At 36.9% G+C, this 19,454-nt stretch overlaps 1 protein-coding gene across 10 annotated transcripts in view; it reads right to left on the bottom strand.

The window, feature by feature from the left end:
- The window catches only part of LOC117170683 (zinc finger protein 600-like), a 168,495-nt gene that overhangs the window by 146,206 nt on the left and 2,835 nt on the right, over positions 1-19,454 (bottom strand). The window contains exons 2-3 of one of the 10 annotated variants that reach the window (XM_033357643.1): positions 13,033-13,124; positions 12,659-12,879 (exon numbers count right to left, since the gene is read on the bottom strand). The exons of 7 other annotated variants lie outside the window; for them this stretch is intronic. The gene's annotated coding sequence lies outside the window, so the exon portion shown is untranslated. Of the gene's footprint in view, positions 1-12,658; positions 12,880-13,032; positions 13,152-19,454 lie in introns of all 10 variants that reach the window. 2 more of the 10 variants (XM_033357642.1, XM_033357644.1) reach the window with 2 other exon arrangements.

The raw sequence follows: 19,454 nt of genomic DNA on the forward strand, positions 1-19,454 counted from the left end.
CTTATTGTACACAGTCACAAACTTATACGTTACCCCTTCTATCTTTACTGCCCGCATTTGCACGCCATCCCTCTCTCCCTCTTCATGATCTTCTTCCTCTAATGTACCTTTAACCCCTGTTATAATTCTCCTAATAGCCCTTCCTGTCCTCTTTACTCTGACCACCTCCTGTAACCTCCACCTATAGCCCCTTGGAAACTTTGGCTCTGCTCTATACCATTCCTTTCTCTTTCCCCACGTCTCTACCAGTCCCGCCAAATCAAATTCCGGAATATACTTTCAGAAATACTGATCTTTCTTATTTACCTCTGCTACGTTCCATTACAGCACCTTTAACACTCCTCTACTCTGCTTTACTCCCACTCTTCTACTTTCCACGAAACAAATTCCCCTGCACTTCCTTCAACACCTCCTTCTCCTCGTCCCATATCTACATTTTATTATCTACTTTAATCTTACGACACCCTACCTTCGCCGCTCTCCCTTCACTTATCTCCTTCCTAGCCCTGTCGTCTAGCATTCTCTGCACATGTCTTTCCTCCCTCCTCAAACCTTGATCGATGCAAACCTGCTTATCCTTTATCCTATTTTTGTTTCCTATTACCCCCAAATTTTGTTCCTAGCTCTCCAATTCCACAACCGCCACTTCATTCTTGTTTCTCCCCTCCGGCCTAACTTTCCCTACCTTTCCTTTAAACCCCCCCCCCCCCCCCCCCCTCTGCTCTGTAGCAGTGCTTCTACTCCCTCCCATTCTTCCCCGCTCTTTAGCTTCAATCCTTTTCTTACAATATTATTTCTCTTATCTGCCTTCTCTCCATTCTCAACTTCATTGTCCTTATCCTTTCCCTGTCCGCTCTCTCCTCCTTTTTATTTTTACGCTTTCTCAATTTCTCTTCTATAATATTCTCCACCCTCTGCTAAATACCTTACTTCTCGCCCTCCCACCTGTCAATTACTTCCATTTCCGATCTGCCTTCCACCTTCTCAACCCCTTTTCCACCCTTTGCTTCCAAACCCTAATATCTTCTTCCATCTGCTTTATTTTATCCTCTTTTTCCTTCCTTACAGACGCCTCCTCCCTCTGCAATCCTTCTATTTCCCCCCTCAGCTCTTTTACCTCCTTCTCCCATTTCTCATCTCATACCCTCAGGTTCCCCATCATATTTTCCATCTGCTCCATAGCCCCCTTATCTCGCTCACCTTATCCCCCCTTATCTCTTATACCGACTCAAAATTTCCCTTTCTTTGCTTTATTTCATCCCTCGCAGCCCCTGCAAGCACCCTATTCTCTCCCCTAACATCCCCCAGCATTACGAGAACCACCCTAGTCCACCATGAAGACCCAAGCTCCTTACAACAAAATACCCCTTCCTTGACAACCTAACCTCACTTTCCCTATTTAGCCAAATCCTGCCTCAAAACCTCCTAGGCTTCCAGCCTCACACTCCACTCACACCTTCCACACAAACTCCATGAAAACTTCTCACCACCTTTCATCGCACACTTTCTCATTACCGCCACCAACATGCAAGTCATCTAATTTCTTTATATTAAACTATTATTTTATGCAGTTAGCGTATGTTTAACATTTACCAAAACTTTCTTGCAGTGCAATCATTTGGTTAGCTTGGGTGGTTCAAATCTTCGTACTTTTTTCAGATATTCTGTACCGTGTGTATATTACAATTTATAGCAATTTCAAGCGATTTCAAAGGGCTTTAAAATGTTACAATTATTACCTTCGATTTTCATTTTAGAGACAATCGTCAAATGTTCCGATCTGAAAGGACCAGAAAATAAAAGCATATTTATAGAAGAGATGCTAGAAGTACTTACGGCAATAACTCAAAGATACAATAAGCTTTTTGCTAAAAAAATGAAGTCTTCAAAATGCGTTTATGATCTTCCGTAAAAGAATTGGATATTAGAAAAGGAATAGAAGAATAGAAAACAGAAAGAAGACGAAGGTGAAACTTCCGAAATCGTGAACTTGGAAACAGAAAACTTTGCAGATGATAAATCCCAAGATTATATTTTAATCTTTTTTATTAGTATCTCACTATTTATAGCATTTAGAAAAATCTACTTACGTTTAAAAAAATAAGAAAACGATCTCAAAGGTTCAATTTCACTCTTCAATGTATTATGGCTACTATAATGTTATGTTATATTATATGTTATATTATGTTCATATATTTAAATTAATAAATCCCATTTAGTAAAAAAACATTATATTATTTATTTAACTTATTTTAATCTTTTTTTAGTACGCTGCGTGATGGCGCACGAAAATTTCATTTGACTCTGACGCGGGCAACTATCACCCGTGTGAGCAATATCTGGCACATCTGATGACATCTGTCTCCATCAGTGCCTACACGCATGGAAGTAATATGCGTAATATATGATTTTATAATTTGTGTTGGGGTCGTTTCGTTTCATGGAAAAATCATTAGAAAAGTTATCATCATATCTGACCCAATATAAAACCGTAAATTTCGTGTTATTCGGTTTTAAAAGAGAGAAAATTCAGCTTCTTACAAAGAAGAGTGTTCTTTCCTACGAATACTTTGACTCGAAGGAAAGGTTGAAAGAAAATTAGCTTCCGCCAAAAGAAAAATGCTACAGTAGGCTAAATGATTCATCAATATCTGATGACTATGTTTTTAAGCAACGGGTACAGTATGCAATAAATTTCAAGGCTCTCAGCAAGTATGTAAAATTATATGTTAAGACTGACGTTCTGCGTTTGGCTGATGTCTTTGAATTTTTCCGTGAGTACTGTTTACAAGCCTATGGACTTTATCCAGCACAACTACTAAACCACTCCTAGCTTGACATGAGATGCCATGCTGAAATATACAAAAGTACGACTTGAACTCCTCACTAATATTGATATGCTGCTAATGATTGAGCAAGGTAAAAGGGTGGAGTGAGTGAAAGTTCCAATGGATATGCCTGATTCGAACTTTGTTACCATCTTTAAACTCTGATCTTTTTCTGGGTATATTTCGTAGTTTTTTAAGCATTGCATCAGCTTCTTTTTATTCTCAGCAGTGACATCTTTTGGTATCATACCGATTGATCGATGATTCGCATTGTCGTACTCAGATATGAGAGTAGGTAAAATGTCTATCAACTTACAGTATCGTTGGATAGGATATTTAAATGTTGCATTGCTGAAGTGATATCTGGTGCACACCTGCCTGTATTGAGAAACCGTCCAGACGTGCTTGGAAAAAATATATATGTAACTGTAAGAATACCTGTCGCCATTATTCTTGCGAGCATAGGGTAGATTTTAATCAAGTTCGCCTGGCACGTATTGTCTATACCACGCTTTTGCAAGCGACTATGTGAATAATTTTTTTAACAGGTTTATGCAGATAAGTAATTATAGACAATTTCTCGCTGTCCGTTTTTAGGTGTATTTATTCGAGCATCCAACTGAGCTAGAATATCTTGTTGGGTGTCAATCTGCAGATTTTCTAATTCATCCTTAATTGATTCTTCGAGTAAACGTATCACCAAATTATTTTTGTCACTGTATTTATTTTTTACACTGTAAGTATCTCGTTTTGTACAAGGCACTGTACAAATCCCAAATTGACTGAGTCTTATTGTCTTTTGACCTCGCTAACATTACAAAGTCTCTTTTTATCTACGTCGTAATAGCGTCTAAGGTGATCAGAAATTCAACACCAGGCGGCCCACGGTTTGTTGCAGCAGTTTGATCCACGTGACTTCCAATCACGTCGATACTCATCATGATACTGACAATCTTGTTACAAGCACGCTTCTAATACATATATAGATAGATAAACGTTTATTTTTTAGTCTTCTGGCCTTAAAAAATTGACTTGCTTACATTTACATTTTTTGCAGAATCTTCTTAAAACTAACCGTTAAAAACTAACATCACTCCACGCCTCATCTGTAAGACCGCTCGCACTTATCGCATTTCCTTCTTTGCTTCGTTTCGCCTCGCACGCATGTACCTACTCCCTCGCTTTGCCTTGGATTGCCAAACTCTTTCTCCGCGGCTAATACCTCATACTTATCTACTATTTCCAATATTTACATTTTACTATTATGTATCTGCTTTCTCTCCTATTTACAATCTTTCCGTCTTCATTCGTCTGTGTCTTTTCTACCCTTCTTCTCCATCTTAGCCAGCTTTTTTCCTAGAATAATAAATATGTTGTCTTCAAAATCTGATGAATGATAGCGAATATGATAACAGACTTTCCCGCATACTTTTTTGTAGGTTAAGTAAAAAAATAATAATTTTGCTAAATTTTATGTGGGTGTGTTTTTTGAGGTTATGTGTCTTACAATTCTCTTCCATAATTATTCTAGAGTGCTACCGGCAGCATCGGTACGACATAGACCTATATTATCGATATGACAGAGAGCTTTGAAAAGCGATCCTGACCTCAAAATAATGCACATACAATTTTTATTTAGTAAAATAAATTTATTTTTTTATCCCTCAAAAAAGAGTCCAGGGACGTCCGTTGTGATATTCTATAGCATCTCCGAACACAGTTTTCAAAAACTTTCATTTTTGTGGAAAAAAGCCGGGGGAACTGTGCCCGATTAACCACACAACGAAGTCTCAAATGCTCTTAAGCAATTCGACAGTTTATCGATATTGATTATCATAAATTTGGATATATTGTCCCTCGAAACTAATAGGTTCATCACCAATCATAAGGCTGCCATAATTAAGTTGACGTACACCGTAAACCATGTCCAAAGGAACGAAGCGTTATCATCCTCTTCTTCTTCATCTTTTTTCTTTACAAGCTCATTTTGATTAACTTCCTTCTTCCCTGAAGGTCTAAAATTTTTAACTATATTTTGCAGTGGCATAATGAATACCTTAAACGTTTTTGCGATTTGACTGTGAAAGTTTGACATGTTGATGTCCTAATGTCTCAATGTATAATGAAATTATTCCCGCCACATAAAGTGTATTTATAGAGATGAAACAATCAACACCTTTTCTGTATCTTCTCTTGTTCAGCTCAATGTCCTTGTCAATACCAGTGTTCACATGATCGCCATACGCATGTCTTAAATTCCTTTCATCCAGCTTGAAGACTATCAACAGATTGACATTATCTTGGACCAGATGTTTAGGAATTCGAACGTAATTTTGCCACAAATGAAAAACTGTTAACATGCGTATTTCTAACCATGCAGAAAAAAAGCTCGAATAGTGTCCTGTTTCTCACAGGCAACATCATCAAAGACAATTGTAGAATTTTGCTGAGCTTCTATTAGTGGTACTATTCCTTCATGCTCACTGAAAAGAAAATATTTAACACCCTCTACATTACATAAAATCTATGCCGAGAATTCATACTTTCGCTGTTTGAGGGATTTCGAGTAGACGCAAGACATGGTCAAATTTCAATCCGATCGAGTATAAAATAAGGGCAACTAATATATTTGTTTCTCCACAATTTATAGGTCAATAAAAAACTGCACGAACACTGGCAATAGACAGACATGTCGTTTTATCAAAGATATCAGAGTAAGGTATATCAAAGTTGACTACCGGAAGTTTGACGGGTTGTTTTTCTAGCCACATCTTGATCTCACTTGCGAAAGCTATAAATACAGCGCTCATACAGCTTTCGATTCAGTTGCGTGCTAACTTCCATTCAGTGATAAATTATTGTGTACCGTAAAGGGAATAAAATATAACGCCGTCATCATCGAGGTAAAGGATTGATCAACATACTCATCAAGAACTTCCCGTTAAAGTTATACTTACCTGGTTAGTAATTCTGTAGTCCAGGTATTATGTTAGACAAACGACTTGCTGAGGGTAATCCTGGTATCAATCAATGACGAAAAGGCTCTAGAAATAACTAAAGTGATGAATGCCAAAGTGAAACTCGGTATGGCGGTGAAGAAAAACCTAGTTCAAAGAAGGGGGAAACCCAGTTCGAAGAAACCAGGTTTAAAAAAAACTAAAAGCCTTTAGAAAGGTTGCAAACGGGCTAAAAAAGCAGTGAAATGAAGTAGTGCTGCAAAAGTGGCTATTAAATCTACAATCAGAGGTGCACGAGAAGCTATCAAAAACGAAGACGACGTTAAACATCAAGTATAAAATACACGTGTCGTTCCAATATCTTCGAAGTTCAAATGTTTACACCTAAACCCAAACAGAAAATGATTAGGTCTTCATATCAAAGCTTACCGAGAAGGACGGAGACTTTGTCTAAGATTGGCTCCAATAAACTTGTGGCAAAACTACCTCACCATGCATTCACTAATGCTGATCTGTCTAATTACGCTAAAGCTCTAAAGATCCCATATTTTAGTGAAGTGTTAATGATCAATCAACAACCAGTGAAGGGACCCAACCAAATAGCATGAGCTATTATCAATGGTGATGATAGTAACGGCTCTCGAACCCACTGGGTAAGTTATAAAAAAATGAAGATAATGTTCTATACTTCGATAGTTTCGGTAATCTTCGTCCACAATCGGATCTCGTAGATCACCTCGGTGTTGGTAGCATCATAAATCACGATCATGATAGATATCAGGACTATGACAGTGTTAAATGTGAACCTTAAAATTTGTATGCGAACAACTGCATATTAAAGGTAAATACTGTCTATATAAGACTATGTTATGAACTGACTAGTCAATATAGAGAAGAATACCAACATGGATAAAACATTTACTCTCACCCCTTACTTGCTCATCCCTTATTGCTGTAAATTGAAGCCTAGAAGTTCTTTTCATCACGTTTTTCTCCGCGAAATCGAGTGAAATTAATGTTTCGTTGAAAACAAACACTAAAGTATAATTTTTTGATTGTTATAAACAAATTTTATGAAAAAATTTAATAAATAAGCGCATCTGTATATATAAGATGCATTTTTTGTGTGCAATCATTAGGTTTGCCTTCAAAAATGGAAGTTCCACGACAAAAATGGACACTCAAAATATTTACCATTGTTGTAAACGATACTGATTAAAAAATGCATTAAAAGGTCACTCTTTGATAGAAAAAATCCATTTTTTTGCACAATTGTTCATTTTATCCCTAAATTAATATTCTGATGGAGGAAACTGACGTTTGACAATATTTTTCATTTTTATTGACAATTCTGCTCAACAAATGCATTTAATAGACGCTTTCAAATAGGAAAAATCTCTTTCTTGATTAAATGTTGCTTATATCATAAAAAATGAAACTCCTACGACTCAACAGTCGTAAATAATGAAAGTCGGGAAAACACGTCTCTTGATTTTCAGTTGTTTCATTTTTCACTATTTGAAAGCGTCTATTAAATGCATTTGTTGAGCAGAATTGTTAATAAAAATGAAAAATATTGTCAAACGTCAGTGTCCTCCATCAGAATATTAATTTAGGGATAAAATTACCAATAAAAAATTGGATTTTTTCTATCAGAGTGGCCGTTTCATGCATTTATTAATCAGTATTGTTTATAACAATAGTAAGTAATTTTATTGTCTATTTCTGTCATGAAATTTCCATTTTTGAAGGCGAACCTAATGATTGCGCAGAAAAAATTCATTTTATATATACAGATGCGCTTATTTATTAAATTCGTTTATGAAATTTGTTTATAACAATTAAAAAAGTTATACTTTAGTGTTTGCTTCCAACGAAACATTAATTTCACTCGATTTCGCGGGGAAAACGTGATGAAAATAACTTCAAAGCTTCAATGTACAGCAATAATCGATTTTGTTCATAAATTTGTTTATAACAATTGAACAGATTGCACGAACTTCGTCTAAGTTATTAGGATTTGTTAATCGATTGTAAATCTATCAGTATTTAACCTTTTAAAGGTAAACTTAATGAATTCTACAGAACAGGCAGCTCAAATATGAAAAATTCTTGTTTTTTGGCATTTTGCAATTTGAATAACAAACAAGCATAATCGCCCTTACCAGTTATCTTCAAAATTTAGTTAGATTTAATTTAAAAAAAAAAGAAGATTTAATCGGATGAAAATTGGAGGCTCTGGATCATTTTGAACCCCAATTTTCCAATTCACCGCACTGTGCGGCGAGAGAAAAATCTTCTGTGCCAGAGTCCGAGTATTTTCTACCAATAGAACTCACTCTTCATAAGAACTATGCACTTGGACTCGTCGAGTTGCCCACGTTCAATGTGATTCCTAACGTTGGCACTGGAAGAAATAACATCTGAGTCGGTGGTCGAGTAGTGACCATAAATAGTGGAAGCTATAAAATCAAAGACATTGAGAGTTATGTCTAGAAGGCTCTATCAATCGATGGCATTACAAAAAACATCAAACCAAATAATAACACACTACACAGCAAAATAAATTTTGATCGTGAATTGTAGTTTCAATCACACGATTATGTTGGATGATTGGTGGGATTCGCACCAAAGTATTTTCGAAGCCAATAAGACTCATATTACTGATCTACATGTGGCTATTCTCCAACTCAATGCTCTGAGAGTTGAGTGCAATATCACTACCGAAGTTTACATTAACGATCACAAAGTGTACATGATTCATGAGATTTTTTCTGTTATACCACCAGTGATAAGCCATTTCTCAAACAGCACGCAAAGCGCCGCAGAACTTGCTCTTTCTGACACGGCTTGGTCTAAAAATCAAACCTCGTGGAAAAAAGGAACTGAAGCATCTATTCAAGATATTAACATATCCTTTTGTTGCAACAAAAAAAAGAAAAAATACTAAATATTCAAGCATCAGTGAAATTTCACTAGCCCACAGCGCAATGTGAGATTCAGGCACATCAGCCTTATGCCTCATTATCATTCAACAGTAATGCAGTTTGAATTGCTGTCCAGCATCAAGATTTGTGTATACTACCCAGAAAAATTTTACTACAGGTGTATGGAAAGCTGGCAAGGCCTGATGAAGTTTCAGCTCTTACTGGTACGGCACTAGTAGGCAATGCCAGATGCCATATGTTTTATTAACTTCGCTATGAACTTAAAAGTATTGACATTGATCGTTGCAAGAATGTCTATCTCACAAGCAACATAAAAAGCTGCGACTCACTTATCCCTAAACAAATTTATTTTATGGAGAATGCTGAATGACTTGACATCACCGAAGGAACACAACGTCTTAGCAATGATCAGGGATACTTTTCTATCACTAGACTACTCAGTATGTTCCTAGGATTTTCTGAAAACTATCGAAAGGTCGTTTTAAGCACAAAGCATGAACTTATCCTGACAAGATCGCGCAGTGGCTTGAATGCAATTGTTCAAGCTCGACAACCACTAGGAAAACAAGAGCAACTTAAGGTGTCAATTCGTAAATTAGATTGGATAATGCCATATTTAATGGCTTTAGATTAACAAAACAAAACAATTTCTGAACTTTATTAAAAAATATTCTCACGCAATGAGTTCTCGCTCATGGGAATTCTATGAATATCCACTGCTCCCTACCACCTCGTGACATATATGGTTCCTGAAAACGTCAGTTCAGTTGGAGAAATCGCGTTAAATTTTACTGGGTTTCTAGACAGGTACAAAGGATAGGTTAGCTAGATATGCTAATCGATTCAATCACTGCATTATGCATAACCAATGTAAAGGTGTCTCTCAATTCACAGTAGTATCCATATGGCATTTTGGTAAATATAGTAAAGAGCCTAAACCAATGTTCAAGAAAGGTGATTTAGGACCCTTCATAGCGGGGGGAGCGCGCTTATGGAACAAGTTTTCACTTTTAAAAACAATTTTTTGAATACCACGAACGAATAATAAGGAGACCGAACTGTCATGGGGAAATTTTTCGGATCTGGAAGGAGCAACGGCACCGTAAGTGCCAAGTCTATAAGCCGTAATCACTCTTCTGTGAGTGCGCAAGCGCAACGTGTCCTCTTCTCATGCAAAGAAAAAGCGAGTTAAGACAGATTTTGAAAGCAAATAGAATAAAGTATGTTGAGCAGGTTATGCGAGTTTGTTTTCTTTTTGCAACCGGAAATTTGTTTGCGTTATAAAGTTGATTGAAAAAAGAGTTTTACAAGACTGTGATAATCAAAGAATTGAATCATAAAGTGGTAAGAATAGAATTATTAACGGAGTTAATAGAAATTTTAAGTTAGAATAGAACGTAGGCGTATTGAAAGGAATTGAATTTCATGCATTCAAAGCATACTAAATGTAACCCTATATGTTACAAGAATGTTTCAAATTTAATTTGTGGTGGCTTCAGTGCTCGGTGCATTTTTAATATCGGTGAGCGACAGAGCTTGTCTCGTCGCTTCTTTTTCACCGAATTATGGAATCTTGACCAATCCCATTCTATAGGTTTCTTCTGCCTATAAGCTATGTCATAAAAAATGTTGCGCGCCATTAGCGCTAAAGTGACAGTTACAATTTCTAGACACAAAACAATACTTATTATAACTTTCCTGTAGTTAATCTTCCCGAATTCTCCAACTAAAAATTCTTATATATGATCCTATATAGGATGTTACGTACCTAATGGTACCTAAAGGTACGTACGTCTCCAGATGGCCCTGACTGACCAAAAAACGTATGCGCAGCCATAGGTGCCACAGAATACTACTGCGTATCTGGATAGGGTCCAATACAGGAACCTACATAGGACCTAGGGTGGCCCAAAAAATGACAATTGAGAAATTTCAACGGGCACGTTGACCTTATCGTTCTCTTAGGCAAATAAATTTACCCATGTTTTTTCATTTTAAAAAAAAATATTTTTAGCCGCTGATCTGGGGCTTCAAAGTTTCCTGACTTAAAATAGAGAAGTTCTAATACCAGCTACATGGTCGACCCGGAGAGCAGTCATAGATTTATTAACTTATGATTACTGTGCCTTTCTATTCATTGTCAGTGACCGTATTTTGGGGCCCAGCAAATACGGTGTACAATGAGAGGCCCCGCCGAGGGCTAACGTTTTATGCAGCCCTCCACCTGCAGTCTCTTCAACCCATGTTCAACTTAAATGTGTCATTTTTCATCAGCTTTTCTTACTCTTTTCTCAATCAAATAAAAAGTTTATTCTTTTTTTCTAGAAATCTGTTCTCAATAGTTTTAAAAATTTTTCTTCAAAATATCAAGTTACACAAGTGTATCCGAGGCTTACAATGCGCCTCCCAATATTGCCATTTTATGCGATTTTTTATATGCCCAAAACTTTTGCAAATAATTTCTGAGATATAAAAATACGATAAGAAATCACTGATAATAAATCAAGCATATAAAAATTCAAATAAATTGAATTACAATTTCCTGACCAAAATCGATTAAGGTAAAAATTGAAAAAATGTTAAATGCTAAACTCCATGAGACATAAAAATGGCTAGAGCAACCGCTAACATTTATTTTTTTAAAATAAAAAAACATGGGTGAATTTATTTGCATAAGAGAACGATTTGGTCAATGTGCCCATTGAAATGTCTCAAATGTCATTTTTTGGGCCACCCTAATAGGGCCCTATATATGAATCTATTTAGGATCCTATGTCATTTCTTATAGGTTACACCTATAGGTGAAACATATAAATAAAATATTAACAAATTTAGTACTGACATATCGCCGGGTGAGCGGAAGAACGTAGAGTCTCATTTTTATTTCACGAAACATCGTATCTCGCTCATAATCTATTGGAACCGGGAGCGAGATACGACGTCTCTTTAAACAAAAATCAGATACTACGTTCTTCTTCTCACCCGGCGATATAAGGTCCAATTAATTATCAATTAACAGACAGACGATACTTCGTATTTTTTCTAATCCTCTGGATTAAAAATAAACTTCGAATTCAAAAGTATTCTTTACTCTTCTTGTCTCATCGATACATTTTCATTCCAATTAAATAATTCTTCAAGGCATAACCTAAAAAACAGCTATCTTACCAAACATAACGTCGAAAAAAAGGATGCAAAGATTTAAGACGGATAAGACCAGACATTTCTTCTAATCATTGCATTCGGGATTCGACGTAATTCAGACCTACCAAAAAATTCATGAATCCAGAAAGTTCTACAAACCGGATTTATATCCTGATACTCACCTATTAAGTTTAAATTCTTTTCAATCTTTTCTCATTTACTGGGAATATATTCCTTGTAACTTTTTAGTTTCAAAAGGAACTTATTTTTTTCTAAAATGATTTATACTGCTTTCACAAATATTAAAAATATTATTTATAGATTTATTTCGTATCATTCGTATGATGATCAACAAAAGAGCTTAACCTCTCTAGCATTGTCGATTTTCAGAAGCTCGCACTTTCACGGGCGTATGAAGAGGACACCGTTGCACTTGCGAACTCGCATAAGTGATTACCACTTACGAGCCTACTACTTACGGTGTCTTTTCGATTAACAAATCTAATGTACGTAGAGCAGTCTCCTTATTATTCCTTCATTTTTAACACTTCCTTAATGTGGTATATCATACTCTTAAAGCTGCTCATTGTTAACTTGTGTCCACATAATATGTTATTATTCCTCGACCAGAGTTTGTTATTAAATTTAAATCATCCAATATAAATAAATTCCGAACTTAACACAGGTGACCACAAATTTAGCTTCTTATAAGAAATTTAACAAGTCAAAGTAGACATATTAAAATCATTACCAAATTTTAATAGGAATGTAATATACTTACCTATGAAAGGAATTTACGTCGTCATACCCATATTTTTTAGAAATGTCCAAATTCGTTTTGATTTACCGAAGAGAAACAGTACGTTAATGACAATTTCAGAAACATGTAAACAAACTCAGCAATCTTAGCTTATTGAATTAAACGTCATCGATTATGTGTAAAACGTCAATATTCTTAAGTTGCGCGAATTTTAGAAAAATGACAGGCAAAGGTGAAAGTGACTGTGAATGAGAAAATATCAAATTGAGTACCTAGGTACACAAGTTTTGTTCACAATTGTAAGCATAGGTCGAAAAATGTAGAAAGTTACCTAAACAAATTTTTCAATTAAAACAAAATTTATAGAATTAAAAAAATTCTTCTTAAGATTCTACCTTTTTTGCGAGCTGCTGTTTTTATTTTAAAAAGTGCGACTAAATTTTCGTGCAGTAAAACTTGTATTTTATACATAGGTTGACCTACAAGTCTGCCGTACAAATGGTGAAAGACGTATCTACTATTTTTAGTGAAATTTAGTTAATGTTATCAGTATATTCCTGGCACTATCTGTGACTTAATGGCGTAGGAGAAACATAAAAATACGCCGTAGGAAGTTGCTAATTTTACGAAATAATTTGTTTTGAAACACCCATCTAGAAAGTAAGAATTTCTATGTCTCTGAATGATGTGCAAAGTACTTAATCACAGCAGACTGTGCGAATATATAATGAGCGCACACATTCTTCAATAACGCTCATGAGCATTATAGAAATAAGCAATTTGGCACACCAGCAAAATAAAAATATTCAGAAAAATGCGGTGGAAAAACTATAAACAAATCTAACTGAAAACCATCATGCGAGATCTAAAAGTTTCTGAAAAGAGGTGAAATGGCGTAAAATAAGTTTCCCCGACTTTTTTGACAAAAAAAAATAGTATGACATACGTGCGTACAGGCAATTGTTACTCCTGGGATTGAAGAATTTGCCTACACCGAACTGTTGGAAGATGCAAGGTTCCGATACACCGGATTCTTTCGACCTCGTACAGTACTTTTCTACATATTGTTATATGGATGGAAAAGTGAGGTATTCTTTCGGCTTCGTATAGTATTCTTCTACATGTTTATATGTGTACGGAAAAGTGAAAGTTATTAACGTTTAAGGAAACTGTTTACACATCAATCTGTCTTCGTTCGTAATGTAGGACGCACGTGATGTTTTTTTAAGTAAATATTATGGCCATGTAAAGGTAATCTTAAAATTTGTTTGAAATTTTTTTATCTATTCTGAAATTGCACCAAATTTTTTTTCACGCAATAACTTCCGTTCTTACAAAATATCTAGTTAAAATGTTAAAAAACTAAATAAAAAGCATTAAGGAACGTCTATCTAGTTCTTCATTTTTATAATTACAAAAAATATATGGTTTCTTTCATATTAATAATTACAAAAAATGTATGGTTTCTTTCATATTTATAAAAATATAGGGACTAGAGATAGGGCGATCAGTACTTCAGCCGGGTTTCTAACGCATTTTTTATCCTCTTGTGAACTCCGGTGTCCCCTATCGGAAATCTAGACGATGTCTAGATGATATCGTCTAGGAACACATCATCTAGAACTGACCTCTCGCTATATTAAAACTAAACGAATGCTAGACTCATAAGGGTCACCGTCCTCAGTCCCTTCTTTATGGGGTAAGCAGTAAATTCTTCTTAAGCCGCCTCTATTAATATCTACACCTGTGTGTAGTACGCGTCTAGGGAACGTCAAGTGGGCATCTAGAAAATGTGTAGTGCGCATCTAGGAATCGTATAGTTTGAATCTAGGAAGCCTCTTGTGGGCATCTAAGAAGCGTCTAGTGTGCATCTAGGAAGCATCTAGCGAGCATCTAGGAGGCATCTAGTGCGCATCTAGGCATCGCATATTGTGAATCTAGGAATGCATACAAAATAATGTACCGATAAATGTTCTTTCTAACTTTAATACATTTTATTTGGTGAAATTGGTGTAATACTCTGAAACTTTATTGTATTACTTCATATAGAGATGCATTTAAATGCAGAACATAGTTTACTTCCTAAGCGACAGTTTATAAAAAATCAAAACACGATTTTTCAACAAACAAAAAAATTATTTTTAAAATTATTGTCATATAACCTTTATTTTTTAAATTATTAAAATATATCATTCGCACACATGGTTACTTGCACATATAATCGCACGCTTAAACGCTTTGAAAAATCGCTCTCTCCGAGTATTCGAACCCTACCTTAAGTACCTAAACTAGTGTGTCCTAACAGCGCGCTCTACCGACTTCGCTATCAAAGCACTTGAATCTCGGTAACAAAATCTAGCCCTAGTATTGCAAGGCAGCGTCGTACCAAGTCGTATGGTGAGCCCAAACCATCTTGAATTTGAGTTTTAGTTATTTAAAAAAAGGCTCGATGCTTTTTTCTTTAAATATTTAAAAAAATTTATAAAATATTCAAAAGTATTGAACACTAAAGAAGTTTCAAGTGCAAAAATGCTTTAATAACCTTGATGACAAAAAACGATTTTCTTCTATACAAAAACCTCCATAAATGCGCAGTTATCAATTTATCCAACTCTTTTATATAATAATCTCTAATTTTTTAGTGCGAAATAACATTCCTTAAGCAATAATATAAAATATGTGAAACAACGAATTAAGTGCCACTTATTTAAGAAAGGACTAAATACTTATTGTCTTAAAATTTATAAAACGCCTAAAAGCGATCCAAAAGTAATAAATAATTAAGAAAATTCAAGTAAATAAATGCTTTAATAACATCAATGACAAGAAAATAATTGTCTGCTATAGGAAAATGTTCATAAAACGTACAGTTTTCAGTTTATCGCAATTCTTTTATCACACTTTTTTTACTCAATTTTAAATGTGGAATAGATTTTTTAAAATGGCAATTTATAACATGTAAAAAAAATTGAACTTCACTTATATCACAAAGGGCACGATACTTTTTTCTCTTTAGAGATTTAATCCGCTTAGAAAGTGTCTAAATCTGCTAAAAAATACAGAACTTTCGAGTTCAAGGACGTTTTAATAACCTCAGTGACAAAAAACATTTTCTGCTTTTTAAAAACCTCTGTAAAACGCCAGTTTTTGATTGATCTAAAAGACAAAAATGGATGCCTAGTTTGAATATTACCTATTTCAAATAGTGCTCGATACTTCATTTTTCTTTGGAATATAAAATACTTAAAAATCAGAAGAAAAGAGAATTCTGTAAAGAAAACTGAAGTGCAAGAACCTGCAGGTTAAAAGAGCTTCTCACAGTGGTTACATGAAAAATACATTTCTGTCTATGAACTCGATACTTTTGAAAAAATTAATCTATTAGATTGGCCTTTGATACACATTTTGAATATTTTTGCGGCCACTTCTTTCAAAACGAAGTGTATACACTGTCGGTACTGGTAATAAAAAAATTGTCGGTACCGGTAAAAAAAAATTGTCGGCATCGACAAAAAAAATACCGGTACACACAATTTTTTTTACCGGTTTTTTTATAAAACATACTTCTAGCAAGATAGCGGTAGAGCGCGCATATTCATGGAATTCTCGGAATTCTTGAAATTCAGGGAATTCATGAAATTCAAGGCATTCCTGCAATTCAATGAATTCAAGGAATTCATTCAACACAATCAATTCATGGCATACAAGGAATTCATGTAATTTAAGGGACGTAGTGGCAAGCCTGCCGGCGCCGGCAAATAACAATGTTGCCGGCCCCGGCAAGATTGCAAGTTGCCGGCTTTTTTCCTCTTCCTTTTTTTTGTACATTTTTTTAAAATCATATAATGATGTCTGTTGATGCGCTGATACTAAAACTGGACATGAAAACACCTGAAAATATAATTTTCAGTGCTAAAAATTTTTTAAATTACGTCTTTTATTTACGAAGTTCATATACACCAGCTGTACCAGCAAAAAGTACATTTCAAGCATATGAAAGGGACTTCTACACATTTTAGAGTAAGGCCATGTAATTAAGGAGTTATTTTGATACTTCTTGGCTTTTGACGCGTTTAACTAAACGTTCTACGTATAAATCACACTTTATCGTCGATTTTAGACTCAAGAATTATTATTGACGTCTCGTGGGGGCGGAAATGCATCCCTGTGGCTAATCGTAGAAATAATGTAAGGTCCCACCCCTACCCATTTTCCAACGCCTCGTGGGGGCAGGTAGGCACCACTGTGACTGGTCAAATAAATAATGTAAGGTCGAACTCCTGACACTTTTCCAACGCCACGTGGGGGCGGGCAGGCACCCCTGCGCCTGGTCACAGAAATAATGTAAGTTCGCATGCTTACCCCTTTTTCAACGCCTCGTGGTGACATGTAAGCACACGTGTGACTGGTCAAAGAAATAAGGTAAGGTCGCAACCCTGCCCCTTTACCAATAGCAGGTAGGGGCGCGAAGGCACAACTGTGACTGGTCACAGAAATAATGTAAAGTCGCACCCCCACCACTTTTCCAACGCTACGTGGGGGCGTGCAGATATACCTGTGACTGGTTGCAGACATAATGAAAGGTCGCACCCCTACACCTTCTCCAACGCCTCGTGCGGGCAGAAAGGCACCTCTGCGTCTGGTCACAGAAATAATGTAAGGTCGCAACAATGCCCTTTTCCAACGCCTCGTGGGGGCAGGTAAGCACCCCTGTGAATGGACGCAGAAATAATGAAAGGGCGCACCCCTACCCCTTTTCCAACGCTACGTGGGGCGGGGAGGACATCTAGTGACTGGTTAAAGAAATAATTAAAGTTCGACCCCTACCCCTTTTCCAACGCTAAGTAGAGGCGGGCAGGCACCCCTGTATCTGGTCACAGAAATAATTTAAGGACGCACCCCTAACCCGTTTCCAACGCCTCGTAGCGGCAGGTATGCCCATCTGTGACTGGTCAAAGAAATAATGTGAGGTCGCAACCCTGCCCCTTTTCCAATGCCACGTAGGGGTGGGTAGGCACCCCTGTGACTGGTCGCAGAAATAATGAAAGTTCGCACCCCTACCCATTTTCAAACGCCACGTTGGGCGGGAAGGACGCCTAGTAACTGACACTCCCGTGACTGGTCGTAGAAATAATGAAAGGTCGCACCCCTACCCTTTTCCAACGCCTCGCGGGGGCGGGAAGGCACTTCTGCGCCTGGTCACAGAAATAATGTAGAGTCGTAACCCTGCCCCTTTTCAATGCCACGTGGGGCGGGAAGGACGCCTAGCGACTAGTACTCCTGTAACTGGTCGCAGAAATAATGGAAGGTCGCACCCCTACCCCTTTTCTAACGCCACGTGATGCGGGAAGGACCCCTAGTGATTGATTGAGGAAATAATGAAAGGTCGCACCCCTACCCCTTTTCCAACGCTACGTGGGGACGGGCAGGCACCCCTGTGACTGATCACAGAAATAATGTAAGGTCGCACCTTTACCCCTTTTCCAACGCCTCGTTGGGGCGGGAAGACACCACTGCGCCTAGTCACAGAACAATGTAAGGTCGCAACCCTGCATCTTTTCCAACGCCACGTGTTGCGGGAAGGATGCCTAGCGACTGGTAACCCTGTGACTGGTCACAGAAATAATGAAAGGTCGCACCCCCACCCTTTTCCAACGCCACGTAAGGGCGGAAAGACACCTTTATGACTGGTCAATGAAATAATAAAAGGTCGCAACCCTACCCCTCTTCCAATAGCACGTAAAGGCGGGTAGGCACTCCTGTGACTGGTCGCAGAAATAATTAAAGGTCGCACGCCTACACCTTTTCCAATGCCACGTGGGGGCGGGAAAGCACCCTTATGACTGGTCAATGAAATAATTAAAGGTCGCACCCCTTCCCCTTTCTCCAACGCCTCGTGGGCGGGAAGGACCCCTAGTTACTGGTTAAAGAAATAATTAAAGGTCGCACCCCTACCCCTTTTCCAACGCTAAGTAGGGGTGGGCAGGCAGCCCTGTGACTGATCACAGAAATAATGTAAGGTTGCACCCCCTACCCCTTTTCCAACGCAACGCGCGGCGGGAAGGACGCCTAGCGACTGGTACACCTGTGTCTGGTCGCAGAAATAATGAAAGGTCGCTCCCCTACACCTTTTCCAACGCCTCGTGGGGGCAGAAAGGCACCTCTGCGTCTGGTCACAGAAATAATGTAAGGTCGCAAACATGCCCTTTTCCAACGCCTCGTGGCGGCATGTAAGCACCCCTGTGACTGTTCAAAGAAATGATTTTGATAAAAATACTTACCCTTTTCCAACAACGTGTAGTTGGACTAGAAGGCACCTCTGTGACTGGTCACAGAAATAACATTTTTCCAAGTCTTGATTCTAGGAAACAAACTAGCTAGATGGCCGATATTGAGGATTGAACAGTTGCAGTAAACACATTTGGGAAAAATAATTTTTTATTATTTTCTTCCCGCATTCTAGGCTCTATCCTTAAAATATGCTTTTTACCGGTACCGAAAATTTTTTTCTTACCGGTACCGGCTTTGTATACACGACTTTTTCAAAATTCAAGAATTCTCTATACGGTTACTAATAGTATTTAAAAAGTCAAACAATTGATTCCAATAAGTTTTTTCATAAAATAAAAAATTATTAGAGTTATAGCATTTACAAAGTTTCAAAAAACACGAAAATGAAACTTTTAAGCCAAATAACGGGCAATATGAAAAAATGGCCACAAAAGAAAAAGTTTGATTTCTAAATGCCCGAGAAGATGATCATAACAACTTTTTTAATTTTAAGTATTTTAAAGATTCTGAAATATATTAATGCATT

This window comes from Belonocnema kinseyi, chromosome 4 (genome assembly GCF_010883055.1).
Source record: "Belonocnema kinseyi isolate 2016_QV_RU_SX_M_011 chromosome 4, B_treatae_v1, whole genome shotgun sequence".
Lineage (NCBI taxonomy): Eukaryota > Metazoa > Arthropoda > Insecta > Hymenoptera > Cynipidae > Belonocnema > Belonocnema kinseyi.